This window comes from Vulpes lagopus, chromosome 23 (assembly GCF_018345385.1).
Source record: "Vulpes lagopus strain Blue_001 chromosome 23, ASM1834538v1, whole genome shotgun sequence".
Classification (NCBI taxonomy): Eukaryota; Metazoa; Chordata; class Mammalia; order Carnivora; family Canidae; genus Vulpes; species Vulpes lagopus.
In genome coordinates, this window is record NC_054846.1 from 24,528,762 (window position 1) to 24,543,229 (window position 14,468).

Genomic DNA, 14,468 nt, shown 5'->3' on the forward strand with positions numbered 1-14,468 from the left:
ACCGAGCGGACCACACATTCTTATCCTTCCTTAAGGTCCACAGCGTCCACAGGCCCGCATCCCCACCATTCCGCAAGGGCCCGGCTGCCCTGCCACAGCACACCCCGCACCCTATGCGGTGCCCGACACACAGCAGGCACCCGGCAGGGCCGCTGTGAGCACACACGGATCACACCACCTCTGAGGAGAGACGTTCAGCCAACTCTCACACCCTCCAACTAGAACCATAAGTCAGGGGTGGACTTATTCTCCAAAAAAGAAGAAAACTGTGCAAAGTTTCCAAACACAGAGGCTCATGACAAGGTGAACAGGACCAGAGGGGAGCTCCTCGGTCCTTCCGCGGCCTCTGCTGGAGAAAGCTACCAGCCCAGCCTGAACCCAGGGCTCAGAAGATCCGCCCAGATGCTGGGCCTCTTTTTCCACAGAACCAAGCCCTGATCCTCTACCCAGTCTTGGCCTTCAAAATTATTTACAGTCTGGCTGGTGCCGACACACCTGCTGAATTCCGATGAGCACACCTCAAGTGCCCTCACCTACTTCAGCTCGGCACCCTAACAACCAAGCTGCCAGCGTCTCCTCCCCAACCTGCCGAGCTCTGCGGGACTTACTTCCCCAGGGCTGGAGAGCTCCACAGCTCCTCACCACACCTGCCCGGTTGTACCCTCTTCCTTCACTGCAACCAGCCAACACGCTGGGTGCCAGCTGCACCACCCTACTCCCCCAGCCGCTACAAAGTGTCGGCACTCTATGGTGCTCAGCTGGGCCTCTCTTGAGGCCTTGCTCTCAAAGCAAAGTTCTCAAAGTCAGTCCCTTCCCAGCAGCAGATTGCATTCAGGCGATGATGGGAGGGTCCAAAAGCCCCATGGTGGGACAATTCTGTAGGGTCATCCCAGCTCCGGATCTCCCTTTGTGATGGGCTGAGTCCTTTGTGCAACATTACAGTCCAGATCATCTCTCTGTCTAATCTTCCACCCTTCCATCCCCCCTACACATACACATACACACACACACACACACACACACACACTCACCTTGATCCCAAGGGCTCTCCCCAATAAACTTCTTACATGTACATCTCTGGTTCAGCATCTATTTCCCAGGGAGCCCAAACTAAGATAACTAAGTTCCCTCTCAAGTCAGTACCATGGTGGTTGGGTTTTTTGTTTGGTTTTTAGTGTCTAAACATTTATACTCATAGGTCAATAATTTTCCCATCCCAAGCAGACCTTCCACTTAAAGCTGGGGGTAAAGCAAATGTCTTTACAGAGCACGGTTTGGGGAACTCAGAGGCATGTTTTGATCAAAACAATACTACCAAGATTCTTCAAGAATATCCCTTCCTTTCACAGCACCTGCTCGTTGGTAACCATATGCTCTTTGGTATAATATTTGTTATCTGCATCTCGTACTAAATTCCAAGCTCCACAACCATCACATGGGAACTTGTTAGAAATGCAGAATCTCACCCCCCATCCCTCCACAGCTACTAAGAGGATCTGCGGTTTAACAAGCTCTCCAGGTGATTTTCATTCACATTAAAGTTTGAGAATCTAGGGATCCCTGGGTGGCTTAGCGGTTTAGGGCCTCCCTTCAGCCCAGGGCGTGATCCTGGAGACCCAGGATCCAGTCCCACATCAGGCTCCCCCTAGGGAGCCTGCTTCTCTCTCTGCCTGTGTCTCTGCCTCTCTGTCTCTCATGAATTAATAAACAAAAAATCTTAAAAAAAAATAAAGTTTGAGAATCTCTGGTCTAAGCTCCAAAGCTTCAGTATCATATTTTAACTTTAAGGCATTACTCAGGATCTCCACTCACTCACATACCACATCTATTAATCACAAGTCCAATTAAACCTATCTCTAAAATGCCCATCATATCCACACCTTTGGACTGTTTCAACCAGGCCCGCTTATCTCTTGAGGGCGACACTTTGAGTAGCAGGAGCTTAGACAACTAGATGAATAGATGACTTTATTGGAGCATCTGAATGCCTTTGATTCTAAAATATATTATTCTTTACAAATCAAATTAAATACAGCCTTAAGTCAAGCTTTTCAATTTCTTATACCAGTAACTATACAAGTAACTTCATAGCTGCATCATTTAATTGACTTTGTCCTCTTGTGCCATTAATCACTTCTTGATTCACTGGTGTCTTTAATCTTCTAAAACTAAATAACCACCACACACAGGGAAGGAATTAACAAGATTGTGCTAGAATCAGAAATCAAATGACAGGGCAGGGCCTTGAATTCTGAAAAGAACAATATAGCCAAATTTAAGAGAACAAAGGGAAATTAGGAGCTCTGAAGAGAGCTCAGCAATTTATGTCTTTGAGCCAATTCTCTTGTCAAATGAATATTTCCAGTGATCCTCTTAGTCCTCAAGTGCAGGGAATCCCCAACTAATGTCAGTTTTTCTAAGAAGTGGCATATACATGGTGGTTAAGATTTTGGATCTGAATGCCAAAAAAATTAGAAATACCAGAGTGACAGCTGAGAGAACCCAATTACCTCGTGCAACAGTATCTATGAACAACGCATTCAGTGTTGAACCTTGAAGGGAAGGACACAACTACTCCCAGCTGCCCTGGAATCAACCTTGGCACGCTGACCCACTGCCTAGAACATCAGCCCCTTACCTAACCAACTTCCACTCAAATGCCTGCCCTTCTATTGTGATACCTTCTACCCAAACAGTGTTCCAGAAAACCACAAATCACCTTCCAAAAAACCAGGACAAGTGGTTTGACTTGTTATGACCACCCAACTTATATAGGTTAACCATCAGACACACATTTCACATAAACCTTACCGGGAAATCTTTTCCATAGCATACAATTAAAATTGAAACACTCCTGGCACCTTGGTGGCTTAGTTACACACCCAACTCTTAGTTTCGGCTCAGCTCGTCATCTCAGAGTGCTGAGATCCAGCCCCAAGTCAGACTCAGAGAGGAGTCTCACTTGAGATTCTTTTTCCCTCTTCCTCTGCCCCTCCCACCCTAAATAACAAACAAAATCTTTAAAAAAAATTGAAACACTCATTCAGGGACATTTTGACAAAAGGAACCTTTTGTTGTTGTTGTTGTTAGAAGTTTTTTTTATTATTATTGTAGTTGACACACAATGTCACATGAGTTTCAGGTGAAAACTTTTAGAAGTTTTATTTTTTATTTTTTTTATATTTCTTTTTTTTTAATCAAAAGGAACATTTTTAAGGCAGAGGAAGAAGCAGGTGTGTACCCACTCCATTAAAGAAGATTCATAGAGGGACGCCTGGATTGCTCAGCGGTTGGAGGTCTGCCTTCGGCTCGGGGCATAATCCCGGGGTCCTGGGATCGAGTTCCACATCAGGCTCCCCAGAGGGAGCCTGATGCTCCCTCTCCCTGTGTCTCTGCCTGTCTCTCTGTGTGTCTTTCATGAATAAATAAATAAAATCTTAAAAAAAAGAAACCATGAACAAATGCAATGAAGAGCAGCTACAAAGGGTCTAGCTTTTACCTGTATACTTATAGGTAAATATTATTAATCCAACTACATCAATAATCATGTTAAATGTCTAATACATCACTTGGAAAATGTCCTGTTTTCTGTAGCTGTCCTTCCACTACTCTGTATAGTGAACTGAGCTGGGCTAACACTTCAAGCAGAGCTTCTGGATTTAGTCTGACTGGTCACACAGTATGCAAGCAGGGGCAGGTCTGTGGGTATCTCTTGGCACCTCTAATAGGGAGACTATTCATCTCCCAGCTGGGTCACTTTACTCTCATGGTCACATCAGGAGCTCAATTTGCAGGGTCACTCTTTGTAGCACCTTACCTCTGAAATTTAAAATTCTCCTGTTTCCTTCAGCATCAATTCTGAGTGTATCTAGTCACAATTTTGTTGAAAGAAATTAAATTCATGCTATTAAATAGATGCCCCTTCTAAAGTACTCTGTATTTCAGACAAATCCATGGTATCACCTTAGTCTGGTGTATCTCAGGTTTTCAGAGTTCACACATAAAGCAGCACTGGTAAGCTTACAAGGTCACTAGGAAAGGTAAATGAACATCTCCCATCCCACGTGAGACATAGTGCTGTGCTTAGATTGTGAGTACACAGGTAAGAGGTAGGCACTTGGGAAGTGATCACCACTTTGAAACAGAGAATAGTCATTTACATCTTCCTTCCCTTTCACAAATGAGGGACATATTTATTTTTAAGATTTTATGTGCTTATTTGAGAGAAAGAGAGAGAGAATGTATGAGCAGGGGAAGAGGCGTGGGAGAGGGAGAAGCAGACACCTCAAGAAGAGGGAGCCCGATGCAGGGCTCAATCCCAGGACCCTGGGATCATGACCTGAGCCCAAGGCATACGCTTAAATGACTGAGCCACCCAGGCGCCCCATAAGGAACATATTTAAAATCCATAAGAAATGTTTGGAATTCACTAAGGATCTCTTTCTAAAACCCAAATCTACCAGGAGACCACTAGGGGGAAAGTGGGGAGGCATGGTGAGGCATGAGGCATGCAAAAGACAGGCAGGAGGAGGAGGGCATGACACAAAAGGTGTGAGTTCTCACTTTTTCCTGTGTAGAGAGATGCAAGGAGATTACCACGGGTCTTGGACACAAATGGAGCAGCTCTGATTTATGACATCACCTCAGAGGGCTATAAACTGGGAGCCAGCAGGCAAGTATCACAGGTGTCACCTTGGGGCTCCTGGGTGGCTCACACAGGTAAGCATCTGACTCCTGGTTTCAGCTCAGCTCATGATCTCAGCATTGTGGGATCAAGCCCCACTGTTAGGCTCTCCACTCTGCAGGGAGTCTGCTTGAGATTTTCTCTCGCCCTCTGCCCCTCCCCCAGCTCATGCTCTCACTTGCGCTCCCTCTCTCTCTCTCTCTCTCTCACTCTCGCTCTCGCTCTCTTGCTCTCTCTCAATCTGTCTTAATAAATAAATGAATCTTTTTTTTTTCTTAATGACACCAAATGTGTGTGTGGGGAGGGGGGAATCTCCCTCTTTGGAAAGAAATTCCCTCCATGCTTTCGATGAGGATACTGTTTGCAAAAGGCTCTTGTTAAAGATAAGGTCAAACTCATTACAACCCACAAATACATTCTCAACAATTAGGTTACCAGCTTACTCCCACTAAGCAGAACTCCAAAGAACAGGGCCAGGTTCAATTGACGTAAGTCAATGATTTTTAACTGGGGACAATTTTGCACACACACACACACACACACACACACACACACACACACACCAGGGACATCTGGCAATGTTTGGAGATATTTTTGGTTGTCATAATGAGCATCCAGAAGGATAGAGGCCAGAGATGCTGCTAAACCTCTACGGTGCACAGGACAGCCCCCACAGCAAAGAATCACTCTGCTCAAAATGGTCAATAATGACAAGGCTGAGAAACTTATCAAGTGCACGAGAAGAGAAAAGGCCTAGGTGCAGCATGAAATAAAACTTAGGAAGAGTTTAAAGGACAGGAAGAAATACAGAAAAGGGAAAATCCAAAGTGCCAAAGGCACACTTTATCAAAGATAGCCTCAGAAAGAACAGAGCCCTGGAAATGCCACAATGGCAGGGCCCATTGCAAGGGCAGGGTGCAACCCCCAGGCAGAGAAACACAAAGGAAGGAAGGAAGTAGCATGAAGAATGAATGATGAATGTGAAACAATGAGTTAGTGACCATGTCACATGCATTGCACAATGTTTAGCAGCATTCCTGGCCTCCAACACCCGAGTAGCTCCTCCTCACTTGGGTCAACCAAAAACATCTCCTGACATTGCCGAATGTCTGCCAGAAACAAAATCAGTTTTGGTTGAAAACTATTCTTCTAGAGAGTATCCTTTGGAATTAAAAAGATATAGTTTCCCCTCATTATTTCTTTCATCTTGGTCCTTCCTTCTAGGTTCAATTTCCTTCTTTTCTAAAACAGGCTTTTCAGTCATCCTTTCACTAGGGGTGCATGGGGTGTACTTTCCCAATCTTTTTCCAAAAGAAAAATGTTTTAAAGCTGACCTCCCTCTTCAGTTATCATTTAGCTGGATTTAGAATTCTGAATTGACTGTTATTTCCTTCAGTACTTTTAAGACATCAATCTACTGTCCTCTGGCCATTATCACTACTATTGGAAAGTCTACCCTCAGTTTGTTTCTCATTTGTAAGAAATCTGTTTTTTCCCCTGAGAATTCTAATATTTTTGTTACTGTGTTTTGCTAACTCACCAGAATATGTTTATAATATGTGGATTTAATTTTACTTATTTTTCTTGGCACTCATTGTGTTCTTGAATCAAAATATTTGTATCTCTCGTCAATTCTGGGAAATTATTGTTGTTGCTTTTTAATATTCTATGTCTCTCCATTCTTTCTATTCTCTTAATCCATAAAAGGATTTCTATTAATTGCATGTTGGACTTTCTCATTCTGTCTTCTATATTTCAGCCTCCTCCTTCTCGTTTTTCTGCCTCCTATCTCTCTATTCTGCATTTGGGGTAATTTCTTCAGCTCTATCTTCCAGGCCTAATTGTCTCTTCCACTGTGTCTAATCAACAGTTGAAACAGTCATAGAAAATACACTTCCTATATGCCAGGCTCAACAATGACCAAAAAAATGCATGATTAAGACACCAATTCTCAGCAGAAGAACTTTCCATCTAGTAGGCCAGCCACACACGAAAACTATTCTGCAGTCTAACAAGAGCAGAATTCAAGATGTCAATAGGAGTTGCCAGTGGAAACAGAAAGAGCGATTAAATATGCTGAGGAGAAAAAAAGAATTCAGAGAGGAGGTCACCTGTTAGGTACATCTGAAGAAAAAATTTCCTAGGAGGAGAGTATAAGGAAGGGTATCCATACAAATGGCAGAGCATGTGCAAAATTGTGAATCTTTGAGGAACAGTAAAGAATAACATGTAACTACTGCATGGATGCATCTGAAGAGGGTGGTAAGAGATGTTAGGGGGTCAGGTAAGCTAGTCAGGAAGGCCCTCAAGTACCATATATGAAGGGTTTAGACTTTATTCTGTTGGCCATGGGGAAATAACAGAAGTTTTCACAGGTGGCATGAGAGGGCAGTAATGGAAGAAGGAAGAGAGAAAGACAGAGAGATGGATTTGGACAAGTGAACCCTATGGACATGGAAGAATTAAGATGTAGGGAGGCTGGCTTTAAGACTGCTGTACTAGTCCAGGTAAAGATGATGAGAATTTGAGCTAGTCTCTGTTAGGGATGATGAGAATGCTATTAATTGGAGATATTTCTCAGGTAAATATAATGCATGTGTTAGCCAGCTGGCTCTGGAGGCAGATCGCCAGCAGAGAGTTGAGCATGAGGACACCAACTTCTTGGCTTAGGAGTCTGGACAGACTGTGACACCATTAAATAGAGTAAGAAAATCAACTCTGAGAGCTACCAGGAGAAAGTTCCTTTAGTGGCACGTAATTTTGAGATGTCTGGGATATATCCAGGCTGAAAGTTCTGGAAGGCAAATACATCTTTAAAGCTTGGCAGGGAAATCAGACAGGGCAATAGCACTTTGGAGTCATCAGCATGCCGCTGGACACTGAATACAATGGGAGAGAGTGACTGAGAATCAGCTGAAGGCAGAGAGTGACCAAAAATGCAAGTCATGTGCTGGTAGTGAAGCAACTTGGAAAGCTTGATCATCAAAAATTGGGTATCAAATCTACCCAGAATGTCTGAGACAGAGCCAGTTCCCAGACTTCCCTCCTATGGTTCTCTCAAACTCATCTTATTTTAATTGAAGAAATAATTTAGTAACATCTTTTGTGCTCAATATATTTTTATGAATATATCTTCATATTATATTTTTATAATAGCATATTTTAATACTTTATTATTTATATTTTAATACTATGTTAATGAAATAATAACAAAAATGTGTATGTGATCACCTAATGTTAAATCTTCTATCTTAGCACTTACCACACTGAATTAAAATACTTTATTTGCTTATATGTCTCCTCTGGCAGACTTTGAGCTCCTCAGGGGTGACACCTTATCACTTTTGTATTCCAAGGACTTATCACAGTACATGGCATGGAGTGGGAATTCGGTGTGTATCAGAGGATGGATGGCTAGAAAGATGAAATTGATGCAGCCAGGCTGTGGAGACTGCTGGAAAAATGGAGACTGTTTTTCCAACTTAACCTGCCTCAATTTATTTACTGATTAAAACATTCTCCACCATAAGGAAGGGGTGCCATGTCCAGGGCCACCATGCAGTTTCATAGGCTGTTCACTGTGCAAGGTGGCAAGTAGGGTTAGGTAAAGTCAAACCTAGAGAACCTATTGTAAGAGTTAGTCATGCAATAATGGGAAAGGATGATGGCACAGGATGATGGCAAGAGTAAACAGAGCTCAGTAAAAGGAGAATTCCAGAAACTCTAGTCATTCTGTGTCTTTTTAGTTGCTTCTAGACTTGTAGAGTGGGTTTATTAAATGGAGACATTATTGTTAAATATGTTTGGAGAAATTCTTATGCATAAGAAAAGTCCGACAATCAAGAGAGAAGTGTAAAGTGATTTTGTGACTAAAATGGGTTGGCTCCTTCAACATCAGACCTACAGCCTTGCAGAAGAGAGATGGCTTAGAAATGTGAAGGGATAGCTGGCACAGCCTGGAATCTTTAGGAAATTCTGGTGTAGTGGAACCAACTTGTCTCACCCTAGAGGTTTCTTCAAACTAGCAAGGGAAGCAAAAACTAAAATATAAACAAATAATAACATCATCCTTATTTAAAAAAAAAAAAAAGAAAGTAAGGAGAAAGGAACCTGGATGCATTCACACAGAAATATGTATTAAAATCAATAAATTGTTGTAAGAAATCAAATATATTTTGATTACATATAATCAAAATTGAGACTTACAGAAGCTATACTAGCATCTCTAATTTTCTATAATAAAATACTACATGCTCATTTAATATATCTGTAAATGCTGAGGATAACTTTATAAGCATAGAAATAAAAATAATAATAAACAATTGGGTGGGGAAAAAATCCAGAATTTTATTGCTAATGGAAAGTTCCCAGGAACGAAGAAAACTATGGGCTTTAATTTGTTTTTGAAAATCTGCGAGTTAAAAATAGAAACCTCCTCTAGAAATTGGATCGCTTCTGAGGATGGCACTCTGTGGAAAGAAAAAAGTCAACTTGTGGAGAAACGTGATAAAATGTTAATCTGGCAGCTGCCAGTTCATGCTCCTCTTTGCCAAAGAAATGCCAGAACCCTGCAGCTACCCTGGCCAAAGGCAGCACTGCAGTTTTTTAACTTCAGACTTTTTTAAGCTTTTAAAGTAAGCACAGAGTCCTTTTTCATTCACAATTACATCAAGACCCAGGAAATTTTGAAGTTCAACCCAGATCGTGGTTTTTTTTACTCTTAAATCAGTCCTCAGTTAGGCCTGGAAAGACAGTTCGTGTATGCAAATGTCCCTTAACAAGCCAGGCAAGACCATCTAGCCACTTAACCGAAGGGGAACCCCAAGGCATCTAGAGAAAACTCAGAAACCAAACTCTCCGGAGAGGGTGGCCTGCAGAACACAGACTGCTGAAGCTTACTCCCTGCCATGGACACAGCCTCCCCGGAGGGCGGGGGGTGGGGGTGAGAATGTGCACGGTTAACAAGTCGGTGGAGATCCTGCACATTTAGGGGAGCCTGCAGTCTCCTGTTTCAGACGTGGGTTTTGACAATCCCGAACTTCTGCAACATCAGCATCTCACCTCCAGATGGCGGCATCTATGAGCTGTTCAGTGTCATCCTGAATGTCGCATTGCCAACTTCATAGATTTATATTCCAGAACCGAGATTACCCGTTGGATTTGTCCGACTAAGCCATTACTTCTAAGTGCTATATCTACAGGAGGAAAATGTGGCAGGAGAGGTTTTTCATAATTTAAAGTGCCAAGTGAGACTTTAGAAATAAAAACAACGGGTTATCCTTGCATAAAGCATTCTTTAACTCATCTAAAGTGCAAGGTAAGTTATACATTTTAAGGCAATGTGTCGTGAGCATTTTTCTTGCCCTGGCTGTTTAAGTCATGACTCCCAGAGATCCCACAGATCGGCGGCTGGCAAACATTTTTCTGCAAAGGGCCGGATTGTAAATATCTTAGGCTTTGCGGGACATACAGGCTATGTCATAATTACTCAATTGGGCCACTGTCACTAAAAACCGCCAGAGACAATAATACATAAATGAATGTGGCTATGTCCCAATACAACTTTATACATGAACAGTGAAATCTAAATTTCACATAATTTACGTATGTCTCCAAATATTATTATTCTTTTTTTTTCCAGCTTATGGTCTGAATATTTATCCCCTCATCCCCCAAATTCGTATGTTGAGATCCTAATACCTGAGGTGATGGTATTAATGAGATGGGGCCTTCAGAAGATGTTTAGGTCATGAGGGTGGAGCCTGCAAGAATAAGATTAGTGTTCTCATAAAAGGGACCTCACAAAGATCCCTCACCCCTTCCACCATAGGAGGGTAACATAAGAAGTCTAAGACCTGACCAAGGGCCCTCACCTGGCCCCGCTGGCACCCTGATTTTAAACCTCCAGCCTCCACGACTGTGATAAATAAGTTTCTGTTGTTTATAGACCACCTGGTCCAGGTATTGTTATAGCAGCTACAATCAATACTAAGTCAGACTTAATGAATGAACGATGACACCAATCATTTTTTAAAAAGTAAAACTTATTCCTAGTTCTTGAGCCACACAAATAACAGGTGGACAGCTCAGATTTGGCTGACAGGCAGCATTTAGCAAAGCCCTGACAAAGAGCAATGTGGTGGCACAGCACGACTTGCTAGTAACTAAGGTATTCAAAAATGATGTTTCTGAAGACCAGAGTGTAGTCCATGAAAGATGCCTCATCACTAAACAGAGAATTAAAGACATCAAACAAAAATTCATATGACAAAACTCAGAATTCTGATGGAGAGTTGATTTCCAGATGATGTTTACCCAATAGAACCAACACCGTGGTCAAATATTCCTAAACACATCTAACCTTCCCCCTGGTATGGTCAAGCTACCAAGGGCCAGTGAATACAGGGGAATTGTCGGAGTCCACAGCATTGCACAAGCAGAAATGCAGATGCAGTTTGTTCAGCAGGGAAATGCGTGAAGGAACCTGTAAGTGCAAGTTCTGAATCTCCATCAGAGAGCCAACACTCTTACCTGTCGTGTCTTGACTGAGGGTTTCCTGGCTGCTGCTGCTGTAAGAAGGCACTGGAGTGATGGACAGTGAGGCTGGGCAAGATAGAGGTGTGGCCAGCTCAGTCCTGTGGGTGAAGGATCGATGGTACACAGGGATGCCTGCATCTTTGGAGATGAAGAGAGGCAGATCTGATGGGAGGGTGGGTCTGCCTTGTGCGTATGGATTTTTCCAGTGGGTGAGCCCAATTGCAACAGGCCCAGCAACATCATAACCTGGAGAGACAAACACATCAGGTTAGAAGCAGCAAGCAAAGCTTCCTACCACATCTGTTTCTGTATTTCCCAAAAATCTGAGCTATGACTCAAATTGAACACCACTTGAGACTTGAGATAAGGATGCATGTTACTAATAAGCAGACAGGGATCGTCACACTTAATGGGTTGTGTTCACCACTCAACATACGTTTAGTAAGTGCATACCATGTGCAACTGTGTAGTCGTTGCCCGTAAGGAACTCAGAGTCCCATAAAGGAGATAAGTATGATGTTCATAATGAAAAAAAATTACTGAGGGCCTACTATGTGCTAGATACTTTGCACAACTGACACTAATCCTCACAGCATGTGTACAAGGAGACTGTTACTATTTCAGCTTCATGGATGAGGAAACTGGATCTCAACTTGCCCTAGGTCAAGCAGCCAGTAAGTGCCAGAGGCAGAATTTAAGCCCAGATCTGTCTGACTCCAAAATCTGTGTTCTACCTCGTAAACCACAACTCACTACAGTACAAAGTAAGTTGAAAGAAACAGTTTAAAGCAGTACAGAGAAGTTCCCGCAGGATCTCATGGGAGGAAGCGCTCCTAGTTAGAGGGACTAGGTCACGGAGAGAGTGGTATGAACTCAGCCTTATAGGCAAGGGCTGTGACCCAGAGGAGACAGAGGGATACATCTGTTCTGCAGATATGTTTTACGTAGCCCGTGCTTGCCTTAACTGGAAATAAAATGCAAATTCAAATTAACAACAACAAAAATCTAGAAAGTCCTTAAGAGAATCCAGCTTTCTGGATTCTCTTGAAACATCTCTCTTGATCTTCTCCTAAAGACAAGCAACACGGGACCCCATTCCCAGATGGCAAGTGTTGGCCAGAGTGACTACAGCAGCTCCCCTCTTCGAGTGCACGGAACGGAGGGAATTGCAGTGGGCCGCAGTTCCCATCACTCCCTAATTTCTTAGTTCCAGCCCACTTCCCTCATTTATCTTCCACTCCTGACTTCTCCAAGCCTTTATATTTGCAACCTGGATAGAGAATTTAGGAATAGGAGTTTAATCTGGAAGGGAAATAAAAAGCAAAGATGGAAAGGTAGGTTGATATACAGGGTTGAGGGTCTTAAATGCCAATGTAAGAAAACGGAATTTTTTGGCAAGCAAAACAATATCCCTGAAAGTTTGTGAGCTGAGGATCCCATCATCGAATGGCAGCAGAAGTAGCCAGAATCTGTCGCTTCTCACTCTGGGCGGGTATCTCTCCTGGGAGGCCTCCCCTGTCACCCCCAAGGTTTTTGAAACCTTATGAAGGAATGGCCACTCAAGAGTGCTGGTGACGTGGGGACTGGAGGTGTCGGAAAAGAAAGTCCGAACTGGGGAGGGTGGGTCGAGGAATCAAGGAAGCCCAGAAGAGGTAACAAGGGAGGACACCTGTGTAGATTCTACAGCCTGAACCATGGTGTCAGGGGCAGCCCACCCACACTGCACTGGAAATGCGGGAACAGGGTACAGGTCAAACAATCCCTGCCTACATTTTACAGCCAAGTCTTTTATTTTATCTATGCCTGGATCCCTCATGAACCGAGCCTCCCTCAAGGTTTGACGGTGTGTCAGTTGTCTTTGAAACTCTCTCCCAATGTCCATTTGGCTCTTTTCCTCCCTCCTCTCCCACTAGTACCTAACACAAAGCTGGGCTCAGAGCTGGCACCCAGTAGATTCCACTGTTCACTGGGTTCCTAGATGCCAGCAGCCAGGAGATGATGCAACAAGCTGTAAAGGAGAGGCTAGGGAGGTATTGTCAAGGGACCGAATGTAAGTGTGGACAGCAGAAAAGGAGAAGTCCAAAGAGATACATGACGTGGACTAAAGAAAGGAGCTCGGGGCTACCAGGTAGGTCTGCCCCTCCCTAGCAAGATGTCTGAGAAGACTTGCGGCAAACAGAATTTCCTCATCCTCACCATGGCAGTCAGAACGACTGGCCTTGCAAGGGCTGAGTAAGGTTGGCTGTGTTTTTAGACACGAGGAGTTTGAGTTTCAGTGGAAGTATCTATGTGGAAATATCTGGAAGGTAGCTGGGGGAAAAAATTTTTGAAATGAGGATTAAGAGAAATAGGACCAGAGCCATAAATCTAGCAGTTACCCACATAGAAGTCATGGGTGAGGCCTAGGAACAAATAATATGTCGCTGGCACAAAATAATAAATCCACTAAAAAGTATAATACTGCCTAACACTTACCGGCATCATGCTAAGGGACCTACCAGCACCACCTCATTCAAACCTCGCAATAACCTTGTCAGGCAGATACTAATATTCTCATTTGACAGATAAGGAAACTGAGGCCAAAGGACATTATTACTTCTCCAAGAGCAAAGCTCCACAGAAGTAACAGTCAAGATTCAAGCCCAGGCTCACTGAAGACAACATGGGTGTGAAGAGAGCAAGTGGCAAGAGGGGTTCCAGGGGGCCTTGAAATGGGGCCCATCAGCCTACAAATCACCCTCATATTGTTTATTCCTTCCTGAACAACTTTTCACAGACCAATCCCAATGGACAAGAATGCTAGAGGAAAGGGAAATGGTGACACACTTGAGAATTGGCCTATCGGATTGTTTGGACTCTTCTGGGTAAGTGGCCTTCCTAAGAGGTGAATTCTAGGATGTGGAACAGAGTGGTGATGAAGGTGAGTGCATCCCTCCTGAGTAAGGGCCCCAAGGCCGCCAGTAATGGCCAACAGGAACACAAATTCTCAGGGCTTGGAACTCTGAACCGAATGCTCCCGAGCCCAGGGCTGCCCTGGTCATGCCTGCTGGACTAAACTGCAGATGCAACTTTGTTTGTTGTGTGATCAATACTTTCCCGGAGCTCACTGGGCCCTAGAAATGAAATTCCAGGATTCTCCATTTAACTTGGCTTTCGTTATGTTTGTATTAAAAACTTGAAGAGGCGTTATCTTCTATTCATGCCAGGGAACCCTTTTACAGTAGAGTGACTATCAGACCATGTTTTT